Consider the following 21,253-nt stretch of genomic DNA (forward strand, 5'->3'; position numbering starts at 1 on the left):
CCGATCCAGTAGCGATGGAGGCGGGTGGTTCGGAGAACCCGTAGCAAAAATCCCTGTCCCCCCCCAAATGCCCAGCTGAGCCTCACAATCATCAGAGGCTTTTTTTTTTTACTTTTAAAAGCATTTTTTCTACAACCTCTTCAGCCGAAAAAATGCTTTTAAAAGTAAAAAAAAAAAAAAAAAGCCTCTGATGATTGTGCGGCTCAGCTGGGATCGTCAAAGGCTTTTAAAAGAAAAAAAGCCTCTACTAATCAGGCAACTCAGCTTGGATCGTCAGAGGCACCCCACCAAGCCACGCCCACAGAACCAGCAGTAACTAATTTTAGATTTCACCACTGGTGTAAGAGCTGGATAGCCAATCCATTCTTCAACTGATGACTCATGGTCTTGTGAAGAAACCAAAGGGAGGCTTGCTTGGAAAGTCAAGGGAAAATGCTATAATTCAATGAAAGGACAGACTAGAATCAGCAAAATCATGAATACTGTGGGAAGTATACCCGAAAAGGACAGTGTCGGAAACCTCATAGCACCAGAAACCTCAGAAAACAGTGCCAAGAGACTCAAGCCAGCCCTTCCCACTTTAAGAAAACCCCAGGCAAAAGCGCCAGCTGAAAGGAACACTTAAGTAGAGCCACTAGGTTAAGGGGAATCAAGCTAAAAATAACTCACCTGGAACTTCCTTTTTCCTCTTTCCTGGTATATTTAACCCCCAGGATAGGAAAGACAAAGCTCCAGGAACAGGATTAACCTGTTAAGGCAGGAAGACAGGATCCAGGGCAATCACTTTAACTAGAGGCACACAAATAAATCCATCAAGCTGCAGGAGCTTCAAAGGGGAATTAATCATAAAAGATTCAGATTCACACCCCCAAGCTGCTGGCAAGCCAGAAACACAGCTGTGTCACTAGTTCTTGCATTCCTGAATTAAAGGATCCCCTTTCTGGCAACTGGCTTTCATGTCTATTTCTTCTCAGCATTGGTGACTGCTTCCCAATTGGTGACTGGGAAACGGACACAGGAAATTTTCTTCCAATAATACAATCCTTCTCCCAAGCAAGTAAAATATTGGTATTTTATTTTATCCAAGCTCTTTGTTTAAAAGATTATCAGTTCCCTGATTCTCACCAGCTCTGGTCCCTTTCTGCTCTTGGTTCTTTGGCATGGCAGATTGGAACATTCAGTTGTTGAAATTGGATTTTCTGGGGCAACTTTCAATCTGAGGTTCATAATGAATGGCAGAGCAAGTGCTCCATCTCCTTGACACTAAACACAAGGCATAAGGCAATGATTTGTGACAGTCTATGCCACTCAGCATTAAATTATTGTCCCATTAGCATCTTGTTGACATTTTCCAGTCTCTCTTCTTACTTCCTGAGATGCGGCATTCCAGCATGTTTGGTTAATGGGCAATAAAAGAAGGTCAAAGAATATCAACAAAAGAACAGCAACTATAAACCTAGTTTGTTTCTCAAAAAGAGGAGCTATTTCATGCAATCAAGATTAACAATCAAATTTGAAGATAACAAATTGCTAATGTAAGTACAACAGTACCACATTCTGTATTTAATAGATCCTGTGAATACAGCTGTTTTCTGTTATAGAAGGTATGGTAGCAATAACTCTTTTACCATTTCTGTCAATCAAAGTTACATACCAGGCAAAGGCAAGCATCAAGAAGGTAAAAAGTTCAGGATGAAGTATATTTGGGGCATCCAAATTAAATGAAGGCCCAATATCAACAGCGTAGTTGACTGTACTCCAAAATATGATTTTTAATAGGATCTTTCATCAAAAAAAGTGGCCTTTTTAAAGGTGGGATTAAAATATTTAGTTACCAGTAAATGCATAATGATATTACTATTCCATACTACAGAGGAAGTTGGTGATCTTTATTATTGTTTAACAATTGTTTAATAATTATTGTTTAATAATTTTTGAACATCACCTGTCAGATTTTTAAAAGAAAATAATTTATCTTTATCAAAAACTTCAGCTCAGCCTGTGGGTAACAGATAATGATGTTAATAAGTAATGAAAAATGTAGTAATTTTCATCTTTTCTGTATCAAACCTATGAATGTGGAGTGAGAGAAAAGACACAAACTACTCAATATTGGTAGATAATTGGAGGATCCACTTGCTGGAAATTGACAATTATCACCTATTTATTTGCTATCCAATAAAGTTCATACAGGATAAAAGCTCCAGTTTACCCACAGCGCAACTAATAGAAGGCAATGATTTAAAAGGCCACATGTATATGAAAATGTGCAAGCTAAGCAATAAAATGGCTACCGCTCTTGAGATCAGGCTACAGGCTAAACAATAAACTCTTCACAGAATCCACTTGAAATGATTTCTTGAAGATGAGGGCATCTTGTGAATAAGTGTTACAATAATTACTTCATATTAGAGGTTTTACTATGGGCTGCTAGGTTTATTACACTTGCTTTAGTCTATGAAATATTTAATGCCACATTTAGAAAACATGAGACAATATTCAGAGTGATTCTTATTTATTTACAACTATTATAAATTATTTGAGAGCAGAAATAACAGCAATTAGTAAGTATTGATACTACATACCAGTTTCAGGTAGGTAGGTAGGTAGGTAGGTAAGTAGGTAGGTAGGTAGAGGGAGGGGGAGGGGAAGAGAGATCCCAGTGGTGGTAGAAGCAGTCAGCTCTGGGACTCCTAAACTGGGAGAGTGGCTCCAACAGATCCTAAGAAAAACACTAAGGCTCTCTATCCTAAAGAGTGCAATATTAGGAACAGCTAAGATCCTGCAGATTTCACACATAATCATGAAGATACCTTTAAGGTGTTTAACCACAAAGAGAGTACAGAGGGCTGTGCAACTGAACTTTTGGGTTGAGTTATTGACAGGGAAATTGCTGATGTGGTTTCTATCCTAAGCAGTTATCAATGAAACCCACCCACCCATGCCCACCCCACTGAGTGTCTGGTTTAGGTGTTTGCCATTAGCTGTTTATCAGTTCCACAAATGCAGTTAGCTATAAACATGTATACATTTGTTTTAGATCATTGTTCCTTAAAGTATGATAAAAGGACCACTGAAGGTCCCCAAAGATTCTCTCTTTTGCAAAATCAAAATTATTTGCAGCCTATGTTAAAAAATAATACAATATTAAAACTCCATAAAAATCATGAGATGTGGTATTGGCAACCAATGTGTCAATTTTAATTGTTAATACAGTAAATATTGGTAAGCATAGGACAAACAAAAGCTTTTTAGAGGTCCTCTACAATTTTGCAAAATGAAAGAGAGTCCTGGGATAAAAAAAAGTTTAAGAAGTACATTACATAGTAACATCCCTTTTCCTAGAAAGCTAGCAATAATAATAATGGTTTAAACAATTGTTTTTCACAGTGATTTTCTGACAGATGGCCCCAAAAATAGAAGCATGAGGAAACCTAAATACTAAAATAAGACCATTATGAAAGCATCATTTCCTGCGATAAATTACTGACATACTTTAGATATGGCAGCAGCTGCTACAAAGGTGTGTGCGTGTTAAAAAAGCAAGAGGATAGTTGCAGCAAATGGACTGAACTACCATCCTTTTGTATGTGTGTTCCACACTGACCCACATGCAAAAGGAATGAGATTTAGTTGTGTCGCACCAGCTACTGTACTGCATGCCTTGACTTCCTCTGCAGATACTGATGGATAAGGAGCGGATGATATGTGAGGCCTAGGGCAATTGCCAACTTCTTTGGAATAGCTCTGTGAATAAAGTGCAATTAATTTTACAGAAACTGAATAAATTACGGAGCAGGAGATGAATGAGATTTTGAAGTTAACCAGAATTGCCCAATTCACCACCAAGATGGTTTTTAAAAAAAGATACAGTAAAATCATCTTCAGTCTTATCTACATTGTTTCCATAGCAGGAGTAGACAAAATAGTTTGCTATTGCCTTCTTCAATGCTGTTTTTTAAACTTCTGAAACTAACCAATTATTTTGATATTCTGTGGAAGTCTCTCATCCAAGGACTAAACTGGTCAATCCTACTTAGTTTCCAAACCTAAATACAGCAAAGTTGGCCAGCTGCTGCCACCTGCTGAGAATAAACCCTTTATCTGTATTTTTGAAGCTGTAGCTTGTTACAAAAGTTACCATTTTGTTAGTCTGTGAAAGGAGTTTTAAAAAATGAAATAATAAGAGCCACTTTTTCCCCCCAAGAGGAAGCTTCTTCCCAACACCCTTTCACAATTATTGCCAGTAATTTCAGTTGAAGAGTATGAAAGGATAATCTGCTTGGGTGTGAATGAGATTTACATAGTGGGATTGGGATGAGAAATCATCTGGTTTTACCTTCAATGAATTTTAAATAACCCATAATCATTATTTCTATGTTTTCATAGGAATTTACCTAAGCAATGTTTGTGTGCATCTCACAGGCTTTGTGTCCCAGATCTTTCAAGAGTTTAGCAACAGAGAAGAACATCTTGACTAAGAGAACACTCTGGTTCTGTCCATCAAACAAAATGTAGCAGCTGCAAAGGGTTTGCTTTGCTGCCAGAAATAATAGTCAAGCCTGGGACTCAGAGGAAGCCCATTTTTTGCACATCTGTGAGCCAGAGCAGTTGTGTATTGATACTAGTTGGGCTTTACGTGCAACACTTTTCAATCCCCAAAGTAGGGAGTTGGAATAAATTCTTACACGTATGAGTTTAATACCGATGGTACACAGAGTGCTTCCATCAGCCCCTCAAACGCCAACTTTTGCACACCTCATTCATTTCATACTCTGCCCAAGAGGCTTTCCCATCTGCGCTGAAAATGCGTGAGCCTGCAGAAATCACGATGTACTTCAGGTTTCTACGGGAAATCCAGGCTACCATTGAAACGCAGGTACCTCGGATTGGGATTCCCCCCCCCCCCTTCATTGCCTGAAATAAGACCTGGAAGAAGGGACGCCAACACGAAGTTAGCCGCGTGGGTCGCTTCGGGGGCTGCCCGAGGAACCGCCTCCCACAAGGGGCACCCCAACCGAAGCTCAGCGCCGCGGATGCCGTCCAAGCCCGGCAAGCTTCCCGCGCCACAACCGGCCGAGCGTTGGGCTTCCCGGATTGGGGAGTAGGAGGGAGGTGAGCGAGCTGGAGGCGCTTCTCTCCTGTCGCAGTTCAAGGGAGGCAGTGCGCCTGCGCGCCGCAAAAAACGGAGGAGGGCGGGGCCGCGTGTTTGGAGCGGCTCATTATTTGGCAGGAAGGTGCGGAGGCCTCTCTCCTGGCAGCGGCTCGAGCGCAGACAGAGGGGAGGCTCCCAATGTGGCAAGAGAGAGGAGGGCTAAACAGCGGCGGAGAAGGAGGGGGCCAAGCGAGACAAGGGGAGCCGCCGCAGCAGCCGCCGCCGCCGAGGAGCTGAGCGGCCTGGACGGGCGAACGGGGGTGGCGAAGCTTCTGCAGCTCTGGCCCCACCGCCTACGCCACCCCCCCGCCGGGCACCTCACGCCTGCCCGGGCGAAGGCGGAGGCGGCGGAGGAAACCGCCAAGGACGAGGCTCCGGCAGCAGGTGAGGAGAGAAGGCGAGCGCGGAGGAGAAGGGAGGGGGGAAAGCGGGAGTTGCCGCGCCGCCCTTGGCTCGGCCAGTCAGTACCGGCCACAACCGGAGGGAGTCGCTGTGGGGGAGGCGCCGCTCCCCTCCCCTCCCCTCCCCTCTCCTGGGGCTGGAATTAATGTATTATTCATTCGCGGCGGCCCTGGGCTGCCGCTCCTCCTTCCCTCCTCTTCTCCCTCGGCCCCCTCCCTCCCGGAAGCTGTTTTCTCCCCCCCCCGCAAGAAAGCGGGAGCGGAGCCAGAGGGGAGCCCCCGGCGACCTGGCGGGGGAGCGGAGCAGACCCTCCGCCCCCCCCTCCCCTCGCGCGGCGGCTCTAATTGCTCCTCCTCTGGGGGAGGCGCCAGCGCTGCCTTCGGTCTCCCCCATTCTCCCCCCCTCAGCCCGCCCGCCCGCCCGTCGCCTCAGCGTTCTGGTTCCTCCCTGCTATTGTGTGCCAGGCGGGGGCCCCTCGAGGGGCGCCCAGATTCCCCTCTTCTTGTGCCTCCACTCACCCCCCTCCCGAAGAGCCGTGGGAATCGTCTCTCTCTTGACCGCTGGGGGGGGGGAGGGGAGGGGGCAGACGGGGAAGGGAGCCTCATGCGGGCGGGTTGGAGTGGGGAGGAGAACTGATGGTGGTAATGCCCGGGAGAGAGTGGGCTTCCTTCCCTCCTCCCCCTTTTCCTTCCCCACTCCCCGAGTAAGGGAGCTGAATCGCCGTGTCAGGAAGCAAGCAGACATTTCCACAGTTCCTCACGCTGCGGCTGTCTTGTCTGTGTGTGTGTGTGTGTGTGTGTGTGTCTTGTCAGGCTTTTGCCGAGTTCCTTTGTCTGCTTGCTGGCTTGCCCGTCTCTCCTCCCTTCGCTCTTTTCTTTCTGCCTTTCTCCCTTCCTTTCTGGTGGCTCTTCCTCTCCTCCCCCCTCCCTCCTTTCTTCCCCTCCCTTCTTTTTCCTTCACAGACTCCATGAGCTGCCGCAGCTGCAGGTTTGTAAATACTGGGGATGGACAGGCACATACATGCTTATGCACACACAAGCAAAAACATGGCTGACACGGCTCCCCTCCTCCTCTCCCCCATTCCCCCCCAAATTCCTTTTTTTTCCTCCCCTATCTGCATCTTTGTCTTTGTATTCTTTGCTTTTATCTTCTTCTCCCCCCCCACCCCCATCAAAGGGAAAGGAAAGCTAATTCGTCCCCCCTCCCCCTTGTATTTTTGTGTGGTTGCTTCTCAGGCATAAGGATTTTTCCACTGAAGCTTTCCCCCCCTTTGGGTTGGTTAAAGTATGATGAACTGGAAGCCCCATCAGATTCTGGGAGCTTAAGAGAGGCCTGGGGGAGGGTGAGTGGGGCGACCTCTGCCGAGAAGCTGGGCTGGAATGTGTGTATCTGTTTTCCTAGGTATGGGGGAAGGGAGGCCAATGCACCAAAATGTTAGTGATGGTTAAATGGGTGTTATGTTAGCAAAAATGCTCAGGGCTATTCCATTTCTTGCAGGTGGGAGGGATAGGCCTCATTATCTTATAAAAGGCAACACGCATAACACATTTTGTTAAAACAAGCTATGATTTTTGTTGATTCCCCTCCTAATAGTGTTGTAGGTGTTAATGTCTTAGGTAAGCCCTTGTGAAAAACAAAACTTTGAACTGCCACTACAGTAGTTACTTCTAAAATAATTTAGGACCCTTGTAGTTCTGGCCTGAAATAGGGGCCTGTAACAAAGAATTGTGCCAGGTCCACATATCTATGCATCTTCACCATTCTGTGTTACGTAGAGTACGGAAACTTTTTATCAAAACTGTTTTGCCCCTTACCTCAAGTCAAAACCTTGGGCAGATAACAGCACCCCCTTCTGGCTTACACAAAACTTCACAGAACAGTTTTGAGCCAAATGTTTAAAAAAATCTTCTCTCTGTCCTTCCCCCCCCCCCTGTACTTAGTCAACTTTTTTTGGGGGGGGGGATAATGAAATGACCTTGAGTATAATCACTGTTTAGTTTTAAAGGATGACTGCAGGGATTCATTTTGTTCTTCCCGTGGGAAATTGTGACTGATAAAAACTATTTTGCTCTTGTTTTTATGGATCTTTCTCAATCTCTACTGTAATAGGATAAGTTTTATCCCTTTATTTTATTCCATTTTACATAAATGTTTTATAAGATGAATGTTTTTAAATAAAAAGACTATAACCATTCAAAATTGGAAAACAAATTTGTGGGACTTTTTAACTGTTTTAGGAATTTAAGCTTTTTGATTAATTATGTTACTTCAGCAATTTTTTTTTAACCAGGAGCTTAAGTAGAGTGTATTCATATCATTTTATAAAATATTTTCAAAGTAATGTTACAAAATATTCCAAAGTGGGCAGACAGACTGTATAATGATCTAAAATGAAGTAGGGCCTTCACTTTTTTCCCTTTTCTCCTCATCTTAAGTATTATTGATAGAGCTGTCAATTAATTGTGAAGATCACAACTGTATTGTGCCCTTTTTTGGAAGATTGTTTATCATATTTCCTTATAATAAAAATCCTCTTATATCTTCTAAAATTGTAGAGTGAATAACATTAGAACAAAGTCTGTAAAATAAAACCTCATTGTAAACATGTTGTGAATCTCTGCAGATGAAGAAAAACAGAATTTCATCTAACATGGTTGTAGTGATACAACATGATTTGCAATTTGCAATTTGATTTAAGGATTACTCTGTAATGGATTGCTTTCTGTTTCTGTAAAGATTGTATCTTTTAAGAAGCTGTAACTTATGGCTTGATTATATAAATATTTACTATTTATGAGTTAAAGGAGACAGTAGAAAAATAGATTTAAAATTATAAAGCTTAGGTGGGTGTGTGCTGTTTCTTCAGCAATTGGGCTCAATTGAGAACCAAGCTAAAGTATTTGCTCAGTAACTATTCTGATATTTTTTGTGACATTTAGATCATTGTAAGAAATGAGACTAGGAGCTTGCATTGTTGCTTTTTGTAAATTTTGTTATTTGACTATATTCTTGTCTAGCAATTCTGAGGTGCTATGTAGAAGTTGTATTTGCCCCAATAATACAAACAAAGGTGAATATAAACATGAAGCAATTTGCATTTATCTATTAAGAGTACATGTTGGGCTGGACAGGAGTGCAGTTTTAAACTATTTTGCTCCTACAGATTCTGTTATAACTACCGTTTAGGTATCACTGTGCATAAATTCCCCCTACCATTTTAAGTCACCATTTTACATTAGCATCTTAAGTCACCATTTTACCATCATAAGTGAGCACAATAATTTCATTGTCCTGTTTCTATTAACTATATTATTTAATTAATGAAATAATTTCCAAGACTCACAGTATTTAATACAATCCTAAGGCAAGTTTAAATCTCTACAATGGAATACTCTTTCCTGTTCTGCTGTCTATACCTGCTATATATCTACCAATCTATTACTTGCTCACTTGAAGCCTGTTGCCCAATGGGATTTACAAGGCAGAGCCAGGAATGGCATAATACTAGGAGGAGCCCTTTTGTGGAAAGGCATATTGAGGAAACAGACACATTTGCTTACAAAAAAAAAATTGATTCACATTTTTTAAAGGAACAGGTATCAATCACCACAAAGTCACAACACCCTACCTTTCACATTGCTATGCTCTGATAGTAATATTGTTTATTAATTGAGATTGTTTCATGCAATCATGGGCCAATTTATTGTTTTCACTAGGCCTCAAAATTATCCAAATGAATAAGAACCAATGGTTTCCTTGGAAAAAGTAGTTGGCATGGCAAAGATTTTTGTTTCCTATGAATGATATGAAACCAGCTCTGGGATATTTCATATTTATATAATTTATATATAACGTATTGTTAACAGTAAAAGATTTAATCTCTTGTCTTTGAACAGAAGACTGCACCTTTTAAGACTCTTTTTGAGATTAGTTTAATGCTTTATTCATGGTGCTTCCGGCAGTGTTTTTAACTCTATTATTACTTCGGTCTATATTGCTGTCATAATTTACTGCTACCTTATTTTCACACTTACCCTTATTCGCATGCTAGACAAAACTAGCTCTAAAGAATGTTAAACAAAGCCTTGAGTGAGTTGAAACATACTACAGTGTGTTTCTTTTGTTCTCAGTCCTGATAAGTTGCTAACAACATTGCAATTGTCAGATTTCATGGTTCCCAGTAAAAGGTATCTCAGTCACCCACAATAAGCTCACCTCTTGGGTGTTTTTTCCCCCTCAATGAGGTGATGGGGATAGGGTATAATCAGAGATACGGGAAGATGAGGACATTAAGGCTTTTGACAAAGAGAATACAAGACAATTTCTAAATCTTATGTATAGAGCAGAGGTTCACTACACCCTTGAAATCAGGTGTAATGAACTGTGAGAATAACCTTGGGGGATAGAAGGAATAGCTACAAGCTAGGCAACAGTCTGATAAGAGAAATCTAAGTCCAAAGGAGGGATGATGGTGGAGAAAGTGGAGAAACTAATGACTTTCCTTAGTTTTCTGGAAAGTAAAGGGGAGGGGAGAAATGCTTTCAGATTTGCAATATTTTGTTAATGTAACCTTACAGTAAATGTAGTATTGATACTCAGAGCTTTGGTTTGCTGTCTGAACTACCTCAAAAGGGTTGGTACCAATCAACAAACACTTTTACCGTGTTTTCCCAAAAATAAGACCCTGTCATATTTTTTTGAATCCTGAAATAAGTGCTTGGCTTTATTACCATGTGCTCAATAGCCCGATTGGGCTTATTATCAAGGGATGTCTTATTCTGGGGAAAACAGGGTAAGAGACATTTTTTAATTTCAGCAGCACACATTTTCTCCTTTTTAATAAACTCTTAATTCTTGAAAAGATATACAGGTAGTTCTCAGTTTACAACAGTTCATTTAGTGACTATTCAAAGTTACAGTGGCACTGAAAAAAGTGATGACAATTTTTCACAGTTACAACTTTTACAGCATCCCCATGATCGTGTGATCAAAATTCAGATTCTTGATAACTGGTTTATATTTATGACCGTTGCAGTGTCCTGGGGTCATGTGATTACCTTTTGCAACCTTCTGACAAGCAAAGCCAGAGTCACTTAACAACCAGGTTACTAACTTATCAACTGCAGTGATTACAACTGAGGCAAGAATTGTCATAAAACTGGGCAAAACTCACTTAAATTCTGATTTAAAAATAGTTATTTTGGGCTCAGTTATGGTCGTAAGTCAACGATTACCTGAATTGTGTCACTGGGTAATGGAAAAAAAATGAGAACAATTTACAGACACATTCAAAATCACTAAAATCACTAAGAGTGGATCTCTAGACTCTAAGGGGAATTGCCTCTTTATTAATATAGGATTATCAGACTTCTTTTTTCTAGAAAACCATAAAATGATGTTGATTTTTTTTGTTTTTTCCTAACAACCCCAGAATCCCCCCTTCCTGTTCCATGCATATTTAGATCCCTTTATGCTAAGTTGCTGTTTGAAAGAAATATGGTAAAATCTAAAAAGTGCTTTACCTAGCTACGTCAAGTACTTGACCTGTTGAAAAGTAGATGAAAAAGTTGTCCTCCTACAATGTCAAAATTGTTTAGTTTAAAAATAATGATGGGAGAAGAAAGGAAATTAGAGTGGTTTTGATTTTTATTTTGGATCATCCATCCCTATTAGAGGGTGAGGATGTGTTTTAATGTTTATGTGCATGCCTTATAGTATACTGCCGTCATGGCGAACCTATGGCACGCATGCCCCAGGTGGCACGTGGAGCCATATCTGTGGGCACGCAAGTGTTGCGCTAGCTCAGCTCCAATGCACACCCGTGTGCCGGCCAGCTGATTTTTGGGTCTTCTGGACCCACTGGAAGTCAGGAAACGGGCCGTTTCCAGCCTCCGGAGGGCCTCTGATGGGGTGGGAAAGGCCATTTTCGCCCTCCAAACGCTCCAAGAAAGCCTCTGGAGCCTGGGGAGGGCGAAAAACGGGCCGACTGGGCCCACCGGGCCATCATGTGCCAAAAGTGGAGGGAGCATGGGGGAGGTCGCGTGGGCATGTGTGGGGGCCACGGTACGGGGGCATTGAATTATGAATGTGGGCACGCAAGCACAAGACCCCCTTGCACTTCCCCTGCTTTTGGCATGTGACGGCAAAAAGGTTAGCCGTCACTGGTATACTGTATACCAACTGTTGATCTAGTAACGCAAACATTACCTGTGCTTGGCACACTGCTGGAAGTCAGATCCCCAAAGCTATTTTCTTCCACTGTCTAAACAATGAATTATATATAGGGGGCAATTGGATACATAAAAGTTTTTATACACACACACACACACACACAGAGAGAGAGAGAGAGAGAGAGAGATATCAGACTTTGAAAGAAGAAAGAGAGGGACATGATTTGGTTACCTGTTCTTGCAAGCTTGATTGGCTTGCAGAATGTGGAATGAGATCAGATTAAACACATAACTTGAAAATCCAAAAGTGGTTTTTCAAAAATGGTTTTCCTGGAGCAGACTAATATACTTTCAGGGCTGGAGTAACATTTGCATTTTCTTATAAGACAGGGGAAGGGCTCTCAAGGCTACTTTTCTGAAAGAGCATGCTAAATACTATGTTTTTAACCAAATAGCACTTCGATAACATGAGAAACTGATGCAACTCTATAATTTTTTTTTCTAGATTTGTACAATATTTTTCAAAGTGAGGATTTCAATTGACCTTGGGAATGTATCATATTTTGTTAATAATCCTGGCAAAAACTACATGTAATTTCATTTTATAGAATAAACCTCAGAAGTAGTTGTTGCGCACTCATTCAATTGTTTTTGTCATATGAAGCAATATTATTGGAAAGTTTTGAAAGGGCCCTGTGAAGGTAGAGGGATGAGTAACATTAACAAGGAATCTAACCATTTCCTTCATGTAAGTTGTCATGTAAACGTTTCAATAACATTTACACCAAGATAATTTCTCACCTAATATATTCTAAACATTAGATAAAAAGGGAGCATCAGGTTGACATATTTGATGAGATGGGTTGATTGATCCAATGGCATTCACATATAATAGTATTGGGATTAAACTATAAATATTTTCACTTGTAGGTCAAAAAAGGGAAGCAAATCCCAGGCTGTCCATCTAATGGAGGTCAATGTGTTTTTTAAGTAAGTAAAATGCTATATTATTCATAATTTTCTTAACTAAGCTTTAAAATATGGGAAATTGTTACATTCTAACTTAAGTGTGATGCTCTGTGGTGGTTCTGCTTTGACTGTATTCATAAGGAAAACCAGTCTAAAGGGAAGAGACCAAGATGTCTATGGAGAGACTAAGATAATATGAAATTCTGGTACTTTGGTTGAACAGCCATAGTATCAGATTTAAGTGATACTCCTAATAATACCTGGTATCATCCTATAAATTCAGATTCATAAATCAAAGTTTGACACACTTACTCAAAGTACATGAACAATGCTAATAGTTATCTCCTTAAAGTGAATTCTGCTTAGGAAATATTCCTCCTAGCAGAAAGTAAGTAGATAGATTAAAAGTCTTGTTTTGCCAAATTCTTTTTCTGTAACAATGTTGCCTTTTTGTACCTCCATTGTGAGTCATGGTTGACTGTAGGCATCTCTGCAGATGAGAGAAACGACAGACCACTGTGAAGAACAAAAGACTGGCAAATAGATTTATCTTTCAAATCTCTCATGAGATTCGGAGATCGCTATGAGTACTTTGCATGGCAGCTCCTAGTGAGGAGACCCTAAAAGAGTGGTGGGTTTGAACACAAGGTTCCAAGGGAGACCTCATCTTTGCTTTCAGCAGCAGTGGCAAAGGCTTTCATAAGGACATTAAACTAGATACTTTCATATCACATTTAGAAATGTTCAGTTTAAACATTTTATTAAAGACCTTCAAAATGGAAGTTTAATTTGATACCTGTTGAATTTTACTTTCTTTGGATTTATAATTTTTAAATAGAAAGAATTTAAAATAATGTATAGTTGTGACAAAAAAGGATTTTGATTTAAGAATTACATATATTGGTATTTGGATTATTGGTGTTTTTGCTTTAAGATTTGAAAAACAAGTATAGAATTAAATAATATACTTGTGGGAAATGATTAAAATGGAAATGAACCCATATTAGGAACTGAGTCTTGATTAAAGTTGCAAATGGCAGTAGAAGAAACTAAAGAACTAGGCAGAAAAAGGTTAAAATAGCTAAGCCAGCTATAACTTTTTTCTTATCTTAAAAAAAAAAAAGTTTTGTCAGAATGCGCACAGTGTGACTATTTTGAGACAACCAAGGAGCAAAATACAGTAAACAGAGGTTTGTCTTTCAAATACTGGTATATCTACAAGGAATATATACATACACATACTAGGCAAAGTCAGGTAATCAATCATCAACTATAGCACAGATACGCCCTCACACGGCCTCTTTTATATATACAGCCTCTTAAAGTCGTATCAGCCCAAAAACTTTGCTGACTCATTCCCTGCCTTATATCATTATAGCAGTATTTCCCTGACAAGTTTTTTGATACATGGACTGAACTATTAATAATTAATGTCTCAGAATGGATGTAGATTTTAATGGATAAATTTTGAAGATGGTGAGAAAATTTTGAAAAAACAATTTACCTGACATAGACGTTAGTCTGATGGCATGAAAGACGACAAAATTACCAAAACAGGAATATATAAACACAAAGGATTTGGAGATCGAATAGCTCCAATAAGAAATCCTGGATGATGGCTCCTGATGGGATTTACAAAGTAGGCTGGTGAAAGTTTCAAAATCTTTTAAATGCTAAAGAGTAGTGAAAGATCAAATCCTGTGATGTTGTAAGAATGATTTAAAGGTCCAAGTTGTACAGAACAGAAAGAAGGAATATAAGGTAGACTATTTGACCAAGGACAAAATATTTGATATTTCTTGTAACAGCTAATGGACTTTTTGATGAACTAGGGTTGAAAAGATTATGATTTTTAGATTGCATATAGATAAAAGGCTGTGGAAAGAAAAATTATTTTTTTGTTGTAATTTTAAAAGTGTGTTAAAAGTACTGTATGTTAGCTTACGCTTAGTGTGATGAAGGTTGAAAGCCAGTTCTTTATTGTCAGAGTAATAATGATTTAATAGCTGACCACCTGCTGTAATGTTGTAATACTGTAACCCTGTAACAAAGATGCAATGGTAGCAATGAGTCAGCAGGGTTATTTGACTGCTACCGCTTTAAGAGGCTGTAATATAAGAGAGGCCCTGTGAGGGCATCTCTCTCTGTCTCTGCACAGGCCCGTGCTTCCGTGCTGTAGTTGATGATTGATTGCCTGACTTTGCCTAGTACGTGTATGTATATATTCCTTGTAAATAAACCACTATTTGAAAGACAAACCTCTCCTGGGTTGCCTCAAAATTTATTTATTTATTTATATTTATTTATTTTATTGTTTATATTTATATACCGCCCTTCTCCCAAAGGACTCGGGGTGGTGAACAGCCAACAGATAAAACACAAGAAATACAAAATTTAAAAACACTATTAAAATCCAATTAAATTAATTTGGCCCACAATTAAAAGCACCCCTGTATTAAGACCGATAATTAAACAATTTAAAAATTTAAACAATTTAAAAAAGTTAGGCCAGCCCGGCTTGTTGGAATAAAAACGTCTTTAGGGAACGGCGAAAGGTACGAAGATCCGGGATCCGCCGTATCTCCAGGGGCAGCTCATTCCAGAGGGTAGGTGCCCCCACAGAGAAGGCTCTCCTTAAGAGGCCACCAGTCGGCATTGTTTGACCAACGGCACCCTGAGGAACCCCTCTCTGTGGGAGCGTACTGGTCAATGGGAGGCTATCGGTGGCAGAAGGCGGTCTCGTAAATACCCGGCTCCTAAGCCATGGAGCGCTCTAAAGGTGGTAACCAATACTTTGAAGCACGCCCGGAAGACCACCGGGAGCCAGTGCAGTTCGCGCAGGAGAGGTGTTACATGGGAGCGCCGAGTCGCCTCCATAGCCACCCGCATGGCCGCATTCTGGACCAGCTGGAACCTCCGGGTGCCCCTCAAGGGGAGCCCCATGTAGAGAGCATTACAGTAGTCCAGGCGGGATGTGACGAGAGCATGAGTGACCGTGCGTAAGGCATCCCGATCCAGAAAGGGACGCAACTGGCGGATCAAGCGAACCTGATAAAAAGCCTCCCTGGCCACAGCCGTCATATGCTCTTCTAAAGACAGCCATGTATCCAGGAGGACGCCCAAGTTGCGAGCCCTCTCTGTGCGGGCCAACGACTCGCCCCCAATAGTCAGCAATGGCGCCAACTGACTATATCGGGATGCCGGAAGCCACAGCCACTCGGTCTTGGATGGGTTGAGCCTGAGCCTGTTTCTCCCCATCCAGATCCGCACGACCTCCAGGCACCGGGACATCACAACATGGACATTGTTGGGGTAGTCCGGGGTGGAGATGTACAGCTGAGTGTCATCAGCGTACAGATGGCACTTCACCCGAAACCACGGATGATCTCACCCAACGGCTTCACATAAATGTTGAACAAAAGGGGCAAGAGAATCGACCCTTGCGGCACCCCACACACAAGGCGCCTCAAGGTCGATCTCTGTCCCCCCATCAACACGAACTGCGACCAGTCAGAGAGGAAGGAGGAGAACCACCGCAACACGGTGCCCCCCAACGCCTCCAATCGGCGCAGCATGATACCATGGTCGATAGTATCAAAAGCCACAGAGAGATCTAATAGGACCAGGACATAGTCACACTGTGCGCACTCTGACATTTATTAATGTCTTTGTTGCATTTTTCTTTTACAGGTGGTCCCCGGGTTAAGAATGTCCAACATACTGACAACTCGTTCTTATGAACGGGCTGCCTATTACTAAAAAAAACACCTGTTCTTCCTCGAGCTGATGTACTCCTGAAAGTGTGCAGTGTTTTCATGAACTGCTGAAGTAGTGTGATTTTAATATACAGTCCGTTTTCAGCAATTCATGAAAGAGAATTCTATCGCCATTTTTAGTAATGGGTAGTCTGTTCATGATTTCCAATTTAACATATAAATTCAATGTAAAAACAGACTTAGGAGTGGAATTTGTTCTTAACCCAAGGGCTGTCTATAATTTTTTCTTCTAGTTTTTTTCTCTCTTCTTTCCTGCATCTTCTGAATTCTAATTATTCTTTTTTCTTCTAGTTTAGTTTGTATTCATTTTACTACATTTATTAAAAATCTCAATAAAATTAATAACAAAAAACCCCCTCTTTGCCAGTGTGATATAATGGTGAAGTTGCTAGACTCACACTGGGGAGACCATCAACCTGGCACCAGGTACTTTGATTCAACCCAATCTGTCTCACAAGAAGTTGTGAGGAAAAATAGGGAAAAAAATATACACATGGCCTTGAACTCAAATAAAAACGGCTATACAAATTTAACAAATACTGTGTTGGATCTTCAAATTTTTCTGCATGAAATTTTAGAAGCTTGAGAAAATTTCTAATTCAACATTGTGAGACAGAAGCATTACTACGTTATACATTTTGCTTGAGGGAGGGAGGAAGTTTGAGAGATTGGGAATCTCAGAATTAATACAGTGAGCATTGAGGATCCTTGATTGCTATAGATGGGTGTAAAAGAAAACTACCATATGGGAGAGTAAAATCAAATGTATTGTTCCAGGGGACTTGACTGGGTCACTGAAATAAAAACGTTCTCCACAATAGGGAACAGAACTCTTGTCCAATAATTCTCTTGAGCCTGAAAGTTTGAAATTACTCTTCAGCTTTCTGTATGAGCAAAGAGACTTGACACTGTAGTCTTTTCTGGCTTTGAGAGGCCTGCTGGTCACATTTGTTGTTGTTAGTTGCAAGGTCGTGTCCGACCCATCGTGACCCCATGGACAACATTCCTCCAGGCCTTCCTGTCCTCTACCATCCTCTGGAGTTCACTTAAGCTCATACCTACTCCTTCAGTGACTCCATCCAGGCACCATGTTCTCTGTCGTCCTCTTCTACTTTTGCCCTCAATCTTTCCCAGCATTAGGCTCTTCTCCAATGAGTCCTTCCTTCTCATTAGGTCAAAGTATTTGAGTTTCATCTTCATCAGGATCTGGCTTTCTAAAGAGCAGTCAGGGTTGATCTCCTCTACGACTGACCTTCCTTTGTTATTCATTTCTCATTTCTCATTTTTTACCTTTACCCCAAACTCCCAAATTAGGAACTAAGTGTAAATGTTACATGCATTTGTTCAATGTTGATATTCTCAAGATGTGATAGCAAATTGACTTTATTGATTACAGCTATAAATATAGCTGCTCAGAATTGCCTCAAACTGTGAGATGAGCAGCATATAAATTTAATAAATAAATGGTAATATTTTTGAAATGTGTTTGAGTATTAGTAGCTCAGGTTGGTAGTTAGGCTGTTGGTTTGAGCTCCGAGCTTTACAATTTGGTTGCAAACGTTTCATCACCATTTGAGGGAGACATCAGTGTTTTGAATTGTACTTCTCTGTCAGAACACAGGTCTTTAACCTTTTTATGAGTTGCAAATTAGTCTGAATATTGTTTATTCGACAGCCGAGCACAATTCAAAAGGCACTGACAATGCCTCCACAAATGATGACGAAACATTTGCAACCAAATTGCCAAGCTCGGAACTCAAACCAACAGCCTAAGATAATATTCTTTTTTCTAAACATTATAAAACTCAGTTTATAAAATTAAACTTGACATTGCCAAATTATGCATTCCTGTGGCAAAGAAGCTCACAAAACCAGTTCACGAAACTGATTGAATTTAATCTCTCTAATCAAGGTATCAGTCTGAAAGGATGCTTAGGCAATAACTAATTTAAAATATATTTGTCCTAAAGTGCATAGCCATAGAATATGTACTGATAAAGGTGTTTCTGAGTGTACCCCACTCCCCTTTGATAACACACATACCTGCAGTGGCCATGTTGTAGTCAATTTAAAAATAATAATAGTTATGATTAGCGTTATAAATGCACAAGAAAAATGATTTCTCTTTCTGGTGAGCAGAACCTGTTTCTGAAAAAGAATACTGGAAGGTTCTGTTTTCCATTCAGTTAACTGCCATCACAGTTAACACCAAGGTACACATATATTCTGTTTTGAAATTAGAAATAATGATGTGCAAAAAAGACTGGGTAAGACATTAAAATTATGTTAGTTGGATAAAAGGTAAATCTAGCATGGATATCTCTATGATTTTTATAAAACTAAAAATCTAACAGACATCTAGAGATCAGAAAGAAGTTGGAAAGGATGCTATGTTAAAGATGGCACAAGGACAAGAGAATATCTTCACCACAGACAAGTATGGAAGGATTATATGTTATATGTATCTTAACCAACAAGTCTTTGGGCAGCCAAATAGAAGGGCGAACAGAAATAGAATTTTTATAGAACCAAATCAAAAAGTCCCAAGAGAAACAGAAAATGGATGTAGATAAAAGTACTAAAAAGTAAAGGATGAAATCCAAAAGCAAAGAAAGCCAAGAGCAAAGGACTAAGAACAGGAAAGAAAGTTGTATAATATCAAATGAGGCCCAAATTGAATCCTGATATATTATTAAATATTTCAAAAAGAAATCAAATTTCTGTAAATCTGGATTTTATTCTATGATCAATAACTTGAATTATTAGCAGGTAGTTTGTTTTCTATAAAATTGCCAAAGAATAAACAAAATGGAAATTGCCATACAAGTAGTCCTCGACTTATGACCATAATTGAGCCCGCAATTTCAGTCGTGACAGTGATAAAGCAGGTCACCATGTGACCATCCCCGATTTTACAACCACTGATTTTTGCAGTGGTTGTTAAGAAGACACCACAGTCGTTAAGCAAACCCATTGTTTGCTAGCAGGTATTTCTGCCAGAAACTGGAGTAAATGCCGGTTTCTGGCAAAAATGTTGTAAATTGCACTTACATGACCGTAGGAAACGGAAATGGCTGTAATTGCAGGCTGGTTGCCAAGTGCCCAAAATGCAGTCATGGGGGGGTGGGGGGACAACTGTCAGAACTTTGAATCTGGATCATAAGTAGCTTTTATGGAGTCCATCATAACTTCAAATGGTTGCTAAACGACCGGTCATAAATCAAGGACTATACTGCACAAGATACTGACTCAAGTTTTTCTTTTGACAAAAGTGTAGCATTGCCTAGAAGTAAAATCAAATAACGGACAACTATCATAGTAAATGATACTATCTTATTTTATTGTAATTTCCTATCTGGTATCCTTTTAAAGTCTGGTTATGTGGTACATCCACAGTATTCTCAGATGTTTTGTCTTTGAAATAACTGGTCTCTAATTTGCCTAAAGCTTCATTAAGATTTATTTCTAGAATATTTCAGTCCTGAACTAATATACCATACATTTGGGAGTATAAGACACACTTCCCCCCCCCCCTCAAAAGAGGGTAGAAATGTTGGTACGTCTTATATACCGAATACAGCCATTTTTGGCCTCCCGAAACCCCACCCCGCGAGTCCTGTTTTTGCCAAAAACGGGCCCATTTTTCATAAAAATAGGGCCTGCAGGGGGTTTGGGAGGCCTGCAGAGTGCTCCTGGCGGCCTGGGAGGGCAAAAACACGATGCGTTGGGAGTTTGGGAGGCCAAAAATGGGCCTGTTTTTCACAAAAACAGGCATTTTTGCCCTCCCCAGCCCCTAGGAGCACTCTGCAGGCCTTCCAAACCCTCTGCAGGCCCCATTTTTGCAAAAAGCGTGCCTGTTTTTCGGGCCTGCACAGAGGGTTTGGGAGGCCTGCAGAGTGCTCCTGGGGGTCGGGGAGGGCAAAAACTTATTTTTTCTTGTTTACCTCTTCGAAATCTTGGTGCGTCTTATATTCCGGTGTGTCTTATAGTCCAAAAAATACAGTATAAGTCTTTGGCAAAGTTGTCAAACTTTGAAATGTAGTTAACAATAGGTTAAGTATAGGCATCCCACATATGAAATTAAATTTAATGTGTGAAATGAAGGGATTTTTCCTGATAGAAGAATGCTTCAGTTTTGTTATCTGAATAGCAATCTAACTTAATGTTATCTAAAATTACAATAAATATTTTCCAAAAGGTACATCTGCTTCTTTCCTTCAGCATATAAAATAGAATAATGAATCAGTGAGTTGAATTAGGTTTTTTGTTTCCATATATGCTCATGTGGTTTTTCTTGCTTCAAAATCACTCTTATCTTTTTCTTTAGGAAAGGTCATGTAAAAATGAACCATTGTGGTTCTATCAACTCAATTTAGAAACCCCTTGTGGTAATAATAAGATTTATTGTTTATTTTTGTGATTGTTCAGTCCTGTCCAGCTCTTGGTGAGTTAATACATGCTACTCTGTCAAACACAGCTTTCACTTGTTGGATGTTCATCTTTGTATCAGTTTTGATGTTACCAAGCTGTAATCTTTAATCTGCGTTCGCTGCTCTGAGTCCCTCGGGAGAAGGGCGGCATATAAATACTTGTTAAATAAAATAAAATAATAAAAATCTTAGCTTGCCCCTTTTTCTTTTCTTGTTCCACTAGCCATTCCTAGCATCATCGGTTTCTCCAATGAATTGGCATGCATAACATGGCCAAAGTAAATCAGATGTAGTCTTGTGATTTTGGCTTCTAGTGAAGTGACTGGTTTTATACAATTCAGCACCTCTCTG

The 21,253-nt window shown here is 40.4% G+C and overlaps 1 protein-coding gene across 5 annotated transcripts in view; it reads left to right on the forward strand.

Annotated features, from left to right (window-relative positions):
• The first annotated feature begins 5,233 nt into the window (after nt 1–5,233).
• Nucleotides 5,234–21,253, forward strand: part of SPIN1 (spindlin 1) — a 60,022-nt gene continuing 44,002 nt past the window's right edge. For 4 of the 5 annotated variants that reach the window (XM_070938694.1, XM_070938699.1, XM_070938693.1 and 1 more), the window contains exons 1-2: nt 5,234–5,539; nt 12,658–12,717. The gene's annotated coding sequence lies outside the window, so the exon portion shown is untranslated. The remainder of the gene's footprint in view (nt 5,540–12,657; nt 12,718–21,253) is intronic. The other variant, XM_070938697.1, reaches the window with a different exon arrangement.

The sequence above is a fragment of the Pituophis catenifer genome, unplaced genomic scaffold (assembly GCF_029215685.1).
Source record: "Pituophis catenifer annectens isolate HBS135680 unplaced genomic scaffold, rPitCat1.0.hap2 SCAF_2, whole genome shotgun sequence".
In the NCBI taxonomy this organism is placed as follows: Eukaryota; Metazoa; Chordata; class Lepidosauria; order Squamata; family Colubridae; genus Pituophis; species Pituophis catenifer.